General features: G+C 37.2%; 1 long non-coding RNA gene across 2 annotated transcripts; it reads right to left on the reverse strand.

Annotated features, from left to right (window-relative positions):
- Positions 1-2,592: 2,592 nt before the first annotated feature.
- On the reverse strand, positions 2,593-12,047 carry LOC128139437 (uncharacterized). 2 transcript variants are annotated; one of them, XR_008234387.1, is made up of 5 exons: positions 11,245-12,043; positions 10,320-10,554; positions 8,985-9,081; positions 3,872-4,136; positions 2,593-2,955 (listed from the first exon to the last, which is right to left on the reverse strand). It is a non-coding gene; the product is annotated as an uncharacterized LOC128139437 (long non-coding RNA). The 2 variants fall into 2 exon arrangements; XR_008234386.1 differs by having other exon boundaries at positions 10,320-12,047.
- Between the last annotated feature and the right edge of the window lie 1,873 nt (positions 12,048-13,920).

Genomic DNA, 13,920 nt, shown 5'->3' on the forward strand with positions numbered 1-13,920 from the left:
TGTAATATTTCACACTAAAAACCACACATCATTTGGAGGGAGTACATTTTACGTTTCTTGAAACAAGGACTTGAAAATGGCAGATGGGAGATGGCTCTTCATCTCTTGAGGCAGCACTGTCATTTCCAAAGTAAGGAGGCACTTTAATTCAGTGGAAATGTCAAACTTCCTAGAAACTTTCCAGAAAACAATTGAATTTTTCTGCACAATAACTCAATTTTTATTTCAGAATGCTGCTTTCACTTTTTTCCTCCTTTTTTTTATTTGTGTGTCCTTATTAAAACAACCCAAAGATTATTAGGGATTGATCGGGCTTTTTATCACATAGTAGTGCAAACTGAGGTCTTGTACTAAAAAGTCAAACTCTGCTTCCGCTTTGATTGTGTATAGTGACAGGGCCATGTCAATATCTAATTACATGATTCTCTTTTTCATTAATATATGACAACAGTCTTCTATAAATCTAGAGAATAGACACATATAGAGAATAAAGTAAAGATTTTAAAAGTGAGAACAGATTTTGGTCGTTACCCCTGTGTTCACTATTTTTATCATACAGAGATGTCAAATAATTTTATGGCACTGATGTTCATACAGTCAGGGATTGATGATAGAGTAGTTTTTAACTAACGGAACTCTTTCTAAAGCTTTTATTTTCTTTGTAGAACCTAAATTTTTCACTTAAGGAAAAGACAGCTCTCATCCTAGGTGAAGCTTTTTTATTTTGTGATGAGAGGATGCATGAAGCATGTGACATTTCTTGTTCTTAAGTATGAATTGAATGGGGATGGATTCTTCCATTCATTAACTAGGAGTTACAATACAAACTTTATGGGTTTAGTAAGTGGGAAGATTTTGTAAACTGCAATACAAACGTTGTGAAGTCTTTCAAATTTGTCTTTTATACTATGCGCTGTGACTTAACGATACCATGCATGAAACGGGTCAGGTTGAAATGGTTCATAACGTGATATTTTACATATCTGAGCAAAAGCTTTGAATAATCTTTTGTTAACTCAGCATATTCAAATTGTCAAATGATTTCTGAAAAGAGTCATTTAATCTCGCTTCCTCTGACCTTAAAGCAAAGATGTATTGAGGCATATTTATGCAATTAAGGACTTAAACTGAAAAAGGAAGTCCTATTAGTAAACACATGCATAATATTTTAGGAGACTTCTTTTTCCTCTAATACACAGCAGCTTCCTCTAGCAACATTTTTTTTTTGGTTCAGTTAAAAAGAAAGAATTAAGAAATATTTTAATTACATTCCAGAATTTAAACCATATGTAGTCAAAAAGTATTTCAGTGTTCTGCAGAATAGTTTTTTCCACAGTGTGTATATCCTTATGACAATAAATGCAATGAGATAATGTTAAGCTCTCACTTGCTTTCAAATTTTATCTTTTTTCTGCTTTACTAGCAAGTATGCTTACAGCTAGAACTGTGCCAAACTTTGGACTTAAGTACATCCACAATCAACATGAATTCAATTTAAATTGAACAAGTGCTAACTTTTCTGAATTTGTTCATAGTTATAAATAATGGCTCAGCAATAAAAGATATCATCTTTCTAGCAGGCAAGAAGCAAACATTTGAATTACCCAAACTGAAGTAATATTTGCTGAGAAGATACCATCACACAAGTGAAGTGATATTTCTCATGTGGTCTTTAATACCATGAGCCTAGACCAAATAATCTACACTATCTGTAAAAAAAAAAAAAAAAGTTTATATCTTGTTTCTTAGGTACAATACTTGTTACTGCTTTCCTCTATTGGTTCTAATAAAACATAAACAAATTATTCCTGGTTGTAGTAGTGTTTTTAAAACTGTTCTACTGATTTAAGGAAGGTAGCCTGGGTTTAACATTCTGATTTTGCCTTAACTATATATAGAGTATATATAAACACACAGATATATACCAATATTTACACTCAGATTAGTTTATTTTCTTGGCCTTGCTACATGTCTGCACTACACAGAGATACTAAGTTTGTGCCTGTGGTGGGTGAGCCTTGGCTAACAGCCAGACTCCCACCCGGCTGCTGCCTTGCTCCCCCTCCACAGAGAGACGGGGGAGAAAATATGGAAAACAGGAATGAGAAAGCTTGTGGCTTGAGATAAAGACAGGAGACAAGTACCGGTTACTGTTGTGGACAAAACAGACTCGACTTTGGGAAATTAGCTTCATTTACTGTCAATTAATATAAATGTTTAATTCCTGATTCGTCTAGAGGGAAACAAAGCCTAAGAAAAAAGAAACAAACCCTTCACACTTGGGGAAAGCACCTTTCCTCCCCCTTTCCCAGGCTCCTCATCACTCCAGGTACCTCTTGTCCCCCCTTTTATATCCCCGCGAGTGACAGTCGGTCCCTTCAGGAGGCGACCAGCGGCACAAGGGGTGTTGTGCTCAGGAGGCGGCAGCTTCTCTCTGCGTCCCCGTCCTTCTCCCTCCCTCTGCTCCAGCGCTCTCTGCCATCGCCACCTCCTTGTTCCTCCTCTTCCTCCTCTCATCACCGCCGCGTTCCCTGTTTCTCACTCTTTTTCGCTCCTCCCTCCACCCCCCCCCCCCCCCCCCCGTGTCACGTTTCTGCCCTTTCTGACACACGTTTTCCCTGCGGCACCCCCCCCGTTGGCTGTGGGGCTCAGCCGTGCCCGGTTCTATAGAAAGAAGAATGATAATTACATCTGCACTCGGCGGTTCAACAGTTACGGCGGCTCCTTCCCATTCAGGCAAGTTCTGTGAGAAAGATTCGCAGCCATTTGCGACCCACATCTCTGCGTAACTCGTACCCCTTTTGCCTCCACCGGCCGCGAGGGACACTTCCACAGGACTTCGAGGTCGCTTACATTGCCGTACATCGCAATTTAAACAGAAAAGGCAGAGTACGCCGGACTCTTCGCCTTTCCAAACGTTGTAGCCCATCTGCCTTTGCCCTGGTTCTGATAAACCTATGGGTGAGCCAGACGGTGAATTAGCTTAAAAGTCATAGAGATCACTGTGTAAACGTGGTATGTTTTTCATTATAATCCCTACTCCCGTATTTGTTTGGCTTCCAGCCGTTCTCGTTTGATGTTTCTATTGTGCTTGAAGACTCCATTAAATCAAGTCTTTTCTGTACTAAATGACAAAACGAAGGCTTTGCATAGTTGCATCACAATTTTGGTGACAGGACACGTTTTTTTCTAAAGGCAGCACTTCAGACCAAGCCATAAGTGGAAGAGGAGGTGGGTGCTTTCTTGGCACATCTTCAACTCAGCTGCCAACCTTGTGCGGTTATGAATGAAATAAAACTAGCAAAGGTGAAATTCCAAGTTAAGAATCCAGGCTCAGCAGTTAGGCTCTTCAAACAGAAGGAAATTTGATAGGGATGCCATTAAGGGCAAACCGGTGTGAAGTACCACATAGTGTTTTCACAGTTCCCTGTCTGATTACAATCGCACCTTAATGATTTCTCTCCCTTATTGATGTGCCGTGCTCACTGATTTATGCATTAACTCTGAAAACAGAACAATAAATAAATGCTTGGCATATGTTATTTTTGCACTTCTTACTGGGTATTGGCACCAGGAATACAAATAGCATTGTTTGTATTTCCCTGATGAGTGTGCTGTGGTACTCCTTCCTGTCCTCGCTGACTTTTATAACCATCAATTCCCCCAACTATAGGAGAATTAAGCCTCTTGGGAGAAGCAAACATGTTTTGCTTAGATCTTGGTTTAAAGAAAGGCACAATAATATTACACTATCCTGTGTCTTCCTACCGTTTCCTCTTCTCTAGAACAGAGGCTTTTAAGCACTGCCGTGGTGCCATGGGATTCATTCTCGGAATTCCTTTGAATTGCAGTTTCATGTCTTAACACCTACCTCACACATAGCTCTTCTTTGTTAGGATGGGGAGTTGTAACAGCCTGTGGATCAAATGAAAGCGCAGCAGCAGCAGCGGCAGTTTTTTATGGATGAAAAGTCTTGAGGTCAAACTCGGATGTGATTTAAGCAAAGAGAAACTTGGGTGTCCTTAGCAGAAGTTCATCTGCTTAAAAGGTCCATCATTTTTACCTCCGAAAGACTCATTGTTTCTACATTCATAGCTAGTCACTGAAGTTACATGTCAGGAAACATTGAAGTTCTGCTAAATAGACAGACAAAAAGATAAATAAACTATAAAGGACAATTTAAATACCACCTTCTGTAGTGAAGTTCAACCATGCTTTCTACTGCACACAATAATAAGCCCACGAATATTCACATCATGCTGATCTTTTACTGTCTGAGCTAAATTTTCTACTATCCAATAAGATGAAAGGGGTTTTCTTATTGGGGTTTTGTCTGTAGTTTTTTTCAGTAACGACACCTGCTAAACTTAGTCATGAGCATCAACAAAAGTAAGAATTACTAAAGGAATAGGTCCCTACTTTGATTTTAGTGAGGTTTTTTTCTTGAGTAAGACTTGCATGATCAACTCTGTATGAAAAGTCTTGAAGGCAGCAGTGAGAAGAAGGATTTTTCAGCCATTCTAATTATTAATAAAAAGTATAGAAAGGAAAAAGGATCATTAAAATACAGTGAATATCATAGTGGCTTTACAATTACAAAGTAAAAGCATGATTTCAGGGGAAAAGAAAGAGTTTTCTGATGTATATTAATGACCTGGTGAGTGTCCCAATCCTTGTTTTTTGTAATTTTAGGAATAGAAAAGACAATCATGCTCTGTTAGGTTATTAAAACACAACTTTGTCTGTGTTAATGCTAATTCCAACTACATTGTGTTCTTTACTTTTCATTACAATTGAGAAAAAAAAAGGGGGTTATTATGACTCTCCTACCTTAGTTTAGGTTTGTTTAGTTGGTTATTTTTATTCATTTACTTGAAATATCACATTTTTCTTTATTGTTTGGATCTGGTTTACTATCTCAGCTTTTCTGATATGATTTTAGTACAATTTGAAAGCTTTTGCTTGAATATTTTGTTTCTATGTCTGTTCAGGGATAGATAGAAAAAGGAAGTAAACAGTATATTGCATATACACATGATTTCAAAGCTGAGATAAAACAACATTTGGGAACAATTGTTTTCTGAAGAGCCAGTTAATAACTAAAGCTTTTCTTTTTTTTTTTTTTTTTAATACTCTAAACATTTAAAGGTGTTCCTTACAAACTGAGAATTATTATTATTCAGGTAAATTGTTTTAGAAACAGAATGTTGGTGATCGTATATTTTAGTCTATCAAATCTTGCATACTGCTGGCTTCAGACAGACTAAGTGGAATCCTCTTCCTTTTCACAACTTTTATTGAGTTAATTTTTCTAGAATATTTTCATTTCATTGTACTGGAAAATTCAAACCTAGTTCTATATGTATTTTAAGAATTATTCGCATCTGAGAAGTAGAACAATATCCTTCCTTTCTACCTGTCTCACAACATTAGCATTCATAAACTTAGACTCCCTTATGTGAAATACTATTAATAATGCAATAATAATAATAATATAAAATAATATTTTATAATAAAATAACCCAATGTATCCTTTCATCATCCCAAATTAGCTTAATCTGATAGAAGATTTCTACAGCGAAGATAAACTCCCTATAATATATTAAGTATTTCAGTAAAATATAACTCAATCTGCCTTGACATATATATGTGTATATATGATCTTTGATCTCCTAACCCTTTATACCAAGAAACTATTCAGTCAAGCATAGTGAATGCATACAAAAATTTACTTCTCACTCCAAAATATCTTCACCACTTTCTTAATAATTTACTTCTGAATGTGCCCCATAGCTCTGTCTTTTTATATTACTTCTGTGTTCAGGAAAATTTAAAGATCATGAGACAAGGTAACAGCCTTCCCGTAAATAAAAAGCAATTGGAAAGAGGAAGACAATTAACTGTTCTTTATTCCATTGGCCCAAAAGTAATGGGCTTAATTTGCAAGGAGGGATATTTAAGTTAGATGTAAAAAAAGGTAAGGTTCTATCTATTGGTAAGGGTAATTAAGCTTTGTAATACATTGTCCAGGGAGCTTTTAGAATCCATATCATTGATATTTTATAAAAAATAGGTAAAGCAAATGTGTTAGGAATGCCTTGGCTACAGCTGATTCTGTCCTAGGGCAAAGAATTTGATGATATGATACCTCCAGTTCCTTTCCAGGTCTATTTTCTGTGTTTTGTAACACTGCAAATACTGAGGTAATCATATCTGCTTTTCTAAGACAACGCTGGAAAACAATTAGAAGGGGTCGATGTACAGGAGGACTCATAGCAGTATCAATTACAGTGTCTGGCCTTCAGTTTACTACATGCTGGCATGGATTTCTGAAGAGCCTTAGCCTCCTCATTAGCTCGTTACTACCTACTGTGTGACAGAGCCATGTGGCTGTGGGGCTGAGACGGTATCAATAATGACAACCAGGGCAAAGAAAAGCCTTTTAGCTGCTTGTTTTCATTTGGGAGAGTTTTCGCAAAAAATAATAATCATAAAGTTCTAGCTTGTTTTTTTTTGTCTTTTGTTAATTTTGCCAACCATGCCATTATTCAGTCTCCCTGAGAAGCAAAACTGGTTTGGGTTGCGTTTTTTTTCAGCCCAAGCATATACATTGGTTAATCAGACAGAGTTTCTAATATTGCAACCTAAATGCTATGAATCCTGGACAGTTTGAGAGCTCATCATTACTTAGGCTGGAATTGCAGCTACTGACAAAAATTATGTCTACAAAGGACTCTCTTTAGTGAGTTATACTACCATAAATCTTCATATTCTACCACATTCCAGTTTTCATCAGGGGATTCCAATTTGAAGCAGTAAATGTGGTTTCAAAATACTCCAAAATTAACTGAAAAGGGCATTTCAGAAGCAAGAGTGCCACAAAGAGCTAGCCCATATAATAAAATAAAGCCCATCGTAGGATTTTATTAACATAGTAGCCTACACCAGAGAAAAACTGTTAGCATTGCTAACAATATTTCCAGAAGTAATTTTCATAGATGATTATAAATAATAACCTTAACAATCAAAACTTTTGGTTATAGTCATCCAAATCTATATCAAATAACTCAAGGATGCTGCTAAACGTTGTATATTTTTTAACTGAGCATGATTATTTAGCTAGTAAATAAATATTTATTTCTTGTCTCAGACTTCCAGTGGAATAGCATATGTTTAACTCCAGACTGACAAGTATGCTTCCACATTGTTTTAATTATGAAATTTAAGTTTGTAAGGGTATATCACTTCCAATGGAATATTTTTCAGTCTATGTATAATTTGAGTTCTTTTAGTAAAAAAAACAAGTTCTCAGTCTTAAGGGAAAATTGGACATATTGTTGGATATCCAAAATGGCAATAACAAAAATCATTGGATACTTTTGAAAATGCTGTCTACAATATTTCTGGGACTCACTATTTGTCAGAAATGCATATTTCTTTGAGTAGGCATGTCCTTATAGTTTTCTTATAGTTCAAGCCATATGGGATAACTTCCCCTCAGAAAACGCTACGCTCAAGATGCTACAGTATCTTTGTAACAAAACTAGCAGTTCCGAAGAATCTTTGTACCCTTCTCTTTCCTCACTGGGAAGTGAAGATCCTCCACATTTAGAAGTTTTGCATATTTTTTAAATAAAAAGAACAAGTTGTTGAAAGAGCTTGTTTTTAAATATACATCAAATTCTACATCTAAATCTACATACCTCTTACCTGTGTACTACTCACATTGATTTGGTTATTCCTTAACTGATCTGGACGGTAGTATTACAAAGTTATTCAGATGGGTTTTTCATAAATAATGACATACAAACATGTAGGCTTCTTGGCAGCAGGATGGCAATTCATGAGAAAGGTGGGTCGTTTGGGGTTTTTTTAAGATATTAACAGACAATGCTTGTATTTTGTTCCTCCTTTTTACTGTCTTATACATTCCTCTGAGATACACTTTGATTACAGACCCCTCTTTTACTATCCCACAGGCACAAGCAAAATCCACACTCTAGCATTGGGGGTATAGTTTGCCTCTTTTTCTCAGAAAAGGAGGTGATTGTTGGGTGGTTCATTGAATAGTTGTTGGTTCCGGTAGTGGGCATCATCCCTACTTCTGTGCAGAAAGAGGCATTCCCTAACACATTTCTCAGGCTTTCAAGCCCCAGCTTCACTCCGTAGAATAGCCACACATCTGGTTGTGTTGGGTTGACCCTGGCTGGACAATAGGTGCCCACCAAAGCCGCTCTGTCACTGCCCTCCTCAGCTGGACAGGGGAGAGAAAATACAACGAACGGCTCGTGGGTCGAGATAAGGACAGGGAGAGATCACTCAACCAATTACCATCACGGGCAAAACAGACTTGACTTAGGGAAATTAATTTAATTTATTGCCAATCCAGTCAAAGTAGGGTAATGAGAAATAAAACCAAATCTTAAAACACCTTCCACCCGCCCCTCCGTTCTTCTCAGACTTAACTTCACTCCCGATTTTCTCCACCTCCCCCCCGCCCCAGCAGTTTCTGTTGTGCAGCAACTTTTTCCTCTTCTTAAATCTGTTCTCCCAGAGGCGCTACCACTGTCGCTGATGGACTCAGCCTTGGCCAGCGGTGGGTCCGTCTTGGAGCCAGCTGGCGTTGGCTCTGTCGGACACAGGGGAAGCTTCTAGAAGCTTCTCACAGAAGCCACCCCTGTAGCCCCCCCACTACGAACACCTTGCCACGCAAACCCAATACACCGGTCTATCCCTTTCCTGCAGGCTGCTGGAGCAGCCGGTCAGGTAGCTGACTTTGGTACTTTGCTTCTTTAGCCCATGAGAGCAGCCACCCCACGTCAGCAGACGGAGGTGGAAGAATCCAACATCAGATGCTGCTGCAACGAAATGGATGAAGGGCAGGGCAGCTCCCCACACGAAAAGTACAGGGAAGCTCACTGAGAGCAGAGAGAAGGGAGGGTGCCTCAAAATTAAAATCTGACTTTTCTGATTGCTCTACTTACCACAGTCTCATATTTGTGGTCACTACAAAGGCTATTCAGTGCAGGCTTGTGAAACTCCTTTTGCTTCAGATAAGACTAGGAGAATGACCTAGGGTGTCTATGAGAAAACATTCACATTTTACTTTCCATAGAAAGATTTTTTTTTACCCTTGGGTTTGCCACATGCATACTGACAAAAAAATTCAACAGCTTTGCCAGCAGAAGTATTTTTCTCTGTAGAGCAGTCTGTGCATAGATTTTTTTATGTCTGTATCTTATGGTTATGAAATTTTCAAATATGTAACAATGCTTCAGTGAATCACCCAAAGTTTCAGCCTGTTATTGTTTTACAACGCTGCCATAATGATTCATTACTGTATTGGTGCCTCTGATACAGCAATCCCCTGGAGGAGCTTCCTGACCTTCTGTCGCTCTATCATTTTATTTTTGTAAAGAGGCTGATCAGAGCTCAACAATATGAAAAGCCAGTCCAATATTTAGCTTTGTAATTGGTAGCATTCTCACCATGCCCAAGGGTTTCCAGGTTGCTTTGCTTAGAAATGTATTAATTGGTTTCTTAGTTTCTGGCGCACAGTTCAACAGCATCCCATTAATGTAATATTCATAGTTCACTTTAAGGTACGCTAAGCATGTTATTTACATATAACACTCTATTTTAAGAGTCACCCTAGAATGCATCTCTTCTGATATTGCCACCCATGGTGTGAATAACAGAATAGAAAGATACAATTTAAATGAATTAGACAAATAATTTGGAAAAAGTGAGTATTAAACTATTAATGACCTTATTCACAAGGTAAGAAAGACATGTCATTCTCCTAAATGTTTGAACTAAATGAAATTTAATTCTGAGTCATTTATCTGAATTACAGATGAAAAGAAAATACTGTAAATGATAAGTATTTCCCACTGCTAAAATAAACACACTGGTAATTATTTTTAAAGAGAGTTTTAAATTGTGACAAAAGTTTATTTCTCATCAAAAGAAATTTATCTAATCATATTTTCAAGCTTACATTTTATCATGCACATAGAGCACATTTTAAAATAACCAGGATTTAAAAAAAAAAAAGGAAGAAGGGAAGAAAAAGAAAAAATCACTTAAGAAAATTATATCATTTGAATATGCAATAAAAACAGATATTAGGATCAAAGTATAAGACATTCAAAATACAGATTCACTGTGCACATCAACAGTAATAAACACAGTATAAAATGTACGCAAAGTACTTCAGTTATATTTGAGTGCTTCTTTGTTCTTTCAAATAAGTGCTAGTTAATTCTATAGTTATGTTTAAATAACTATTTATATTTTACTCTGCTATTTTTGCTTACTTGGAATTCTTTCAAACTTCACTATGAAATTCCTAGGTTTTCAGTATTGTAGCTGATGTAACCTAGCATAAGCTTATTGAAATTCGTGAGCCACACTTCTCTATCCTCGTAAACTGGGTTTTGGATCCAGATCCACACTGGAGACTCCTGTCCCATTTTGGTTTCTGTGTTCCAGGCTACATGTATGAAGCCGCCTATGTAGAATATGTAGTTTATTTATAAGCGAGGAGTTCCTCTAACTGAAAAAAATTAGGCAGCATAACCATACTCAGCAACAAAACGGTAGGAAACTTAATATAATAAATGTAATAATAAATACATGACTTCCTTTTCTCAGTTCATAAATTCTTTCTTTTTATATTGTTTTTACTGTCAGCTCTACAGATTTAAAACTCACATCCATATAAGAAAATTATTTAATTTTGACAAACGTGAATTTTAGTTAACCTCTGCAGCTGATGACAAACAGCCCTGTATGATCATATTTTGAAGTTTAATTGCTTGGATGTACACAGATGGTCTAGTTGTCTGATGTGGTCTTCTTGCACAATGTAGGTGAAGTAAGAGACCACAGAATGGAAACAAATAAGAAATGAAAAGCACCTGGAATTATTTATCATTTTAGAGGAATGCACTATACTGTGACACTAAATTATTTAATCATGCTTTGCATTTTACTAAATCAGCTCTGCTTGGTAATAATGGCAGCTGTAATAATAACAGTAATAACAGTATTCTTAGTAGTAGTAGTTATACTAAAATGCTTAATAGCAGAGGGCTCAGAATTCAGCTGTGCTTGTAGAAATGTACCTCACAAGTAAAACACACAGAGAATCCATTTTCCAGCACCACATTTCTTGAGCATATGGTGAAAGGAGTGGGATAAATGCACTATCATATGAAGCAGATTAAACACGGCACTAACCATGTGATGTTTGCTGCAGGCATTCTGCCTGCAGGTTGTTGATGCAGAGAGAATGCCTCCAGGAGTATTAGACAGGTGTGGTCAGGAACAACTATTACTTCACACTTTCAAAAGGAAGGAGTGTACGTATCCATTACACAGGCTTCAGACTATAAAAAGGGCAAAAGAGCAGCTTGCACCAGTTAACTATTTAAAACCACAACACATTTCTGTGAAAATATGTTTCCTAATGACTCATGGTTAAAGATTAGTGTTAATTAAAATAAAGTTCAAATTAACTTGAGGTTTCTTCAAGCTTAATACTACAGCTCTCTGAAATACTCCAAAATGAACTCGCAAAACTAAATCAAACGTGCGGAGAGTAAGAAGGTTTGAAGGATGCCAATACCTATTTTACATCAAAAAATGCAAAATCGTGTCTCATTTGGAAGACATCAAAATGCACCCAGAACTACTCCACTGCTAAGACCTCTCCTCCCCTGCCCACCCCCCTCCCCCATGCCAGAATATCAGGAGGTTCAAACTGCATAAGAATTTATCCTAGTTTAACTTAAGTGGTCCTGGAATTTATCCTGTGGCTGGCACTAGGTCCCATCAGTGTCCTGTGTGGGCACCCAGCAAGCAGGAATCTCTAAGTCTCAGCTCACTAAAAAGCCAGAGTCATAAATCTGGAAACTGATGTCCAGGTTTTGGGACTTTAAGTCAGCCGAGAAGGCAAAAACCTCAGAGCTGCAAAAGGGAGAGACAGGGATGGAGATGGTTTCTCAGCCCAGCTAAGCAGAGAGTTTACAAACTAGAATTGCTTTCTTTTTGTCAGAATTTCACTGAAATTGATGTTTTTCATAGATTTCTGAAATTCTAACTTATTGTCACTTCTGCCTGAAAACAAGCAAACGAAAAAGGTCTGCTAGAAACTTCTGAAAGTATCTCCACCTTACTTAAAAAGATTTCCATCAAAGTGCTCTTAGATAATAAAGTTTATAGCTGAATCTCTATAATTGGTAGTCTAGACTTCCTCTTTTCTAAGTGAATGAAATGCCATGATTTGAAGCCGTTTGATATGGTGAAATGCATTCGGGAAGTAATTTTGTAAATCATACAAAATTTCATGTTCTTGCACAATAATATAAAGCTGCTACAGAAGATGTGACCACGGGTCACAGTCAAGCACTTCTTATCTCTGCAGTGGACTGTGTCCTATGTAATAATGCCTAGCATTTGCAAAGTATTTTATATATTCAAAGCACTCTGCAAACAATAACTCATTAGCCACAAATTTTGAGCAGTTCATTTGTTGCATCTAGACAAGCTTGGAACAAGTTCAAATTTGTTTTGTTAACACTGCGGAACAGTTATAAAGCACCCCAGAATATTTAGCACAGGTAAATGATTCCAGTATTGAGAATAAAGCTTGTTACAGAAAAAGATGACAAAAAAACAGAATATGTAGACCTTGGCCTTTTTCCCCCTCAAGGCTTTTTGGGGGGAAAATTTCAACTCAGAATGAAGTAACTAATACCCAGAACTCAAATAACTGAGAAGCTTGTCTTAAGAGTTGCAGTGAGAGAAGAGATTAAGCTCTTACTCTAGTTCAAATTAAGCAGGAAGCTAAATGCCAGTCGCTGGGATGAGAAAGGAGTGAGCTTCTCTGTAAGCTACTAGCTGCTCCAGGATGTAAGCACTCTTATTTTCTATAAGTAAAATTATGAAAGCAGTATCTTTATTATACTATGAAACAGGGATATTGCTGAGGTCCTGAGAAGTTATACAGAGGAAGAAAATGGTCAGCCCAATACTGTTCAAAATTAGTGAAAGAACTTCTGTTTAGTGCATTCTACTTACAGTTGCTTAAGATTCTTGTGTTTCTTTAGCACTCCTCTGCATGAATATAGTAATAAAATTATAAAAAGTTACATCATATAATGCTTAATATCTAGAGGGTACCAGCATGCTTTCCAACCCGATATATGAAACCCCTACTGCATCTTACAGAGATCACTTCACACATCCTTGAAATGCAGCCACTTTAGGTTAAACTCAGCACCTGTTTAACAATGCACAGAAAACCTCATGTAATGTTTTACTACAAGAGCAATGCAGTGTCCAAATAAAATGCAGGGGGATTTACTGGCACAGTGTAATTACTTGTGTTGGAATTTGTCCAGGACACTGGGGTTAATGCTCCTACTGTTACGGAAAATCCCACTAGCTGTTTAATGGCTTCAGATGGTAGAGGCTGGAACATGATTTGATGTCTGATATAAAGTAGGTGATGAGAATCTTCGAAAGGTCTTTGTGTTTGAGTCTGCTCTCACTCTAGTTTGAGGGTAGCATAGCACTCTACTGTTCTGTGTAGTTACCAACGATCTATACTAGCAAGAAAAAAGAAATGTTAGGCTTTCAGAAAGCTTTGTGATCCACTAAAGGCTGTAAAGTTTTTTTCTTGGTATTAGGTATACATAATATTGAAAGTATAGGCCACGATTAAAGGTCATGACTTAAAGAACCACTATCAGCATATGATGTAAAATCATCAGAGAGGCCAGGAAGCAAGCAAGCCATTCAGGACTGTATTTCTAATATAGTCACAGTTCCTGTATTATTCTGAGCTGAAGTGATAGCTCTGTAAATAGGATCTCTCTACTTAAGATACAATCCTAAAATCTTATTAGGGAA

Source organism: Harpia harpyja, chromosome 3, assembly GCF_026419915.1.
Source record: "Harpia harpyja isolate bHarHar1 chromosome 3, bHarHar1 primary haplotype, whole genome shotgun sequence".
Classification (NCBI taxonomy): Eukaryota; Metazoa; Chordata; class Aves; order Accipitriformes; family Accipitridae; genus Harpia; species Harpia harpyja.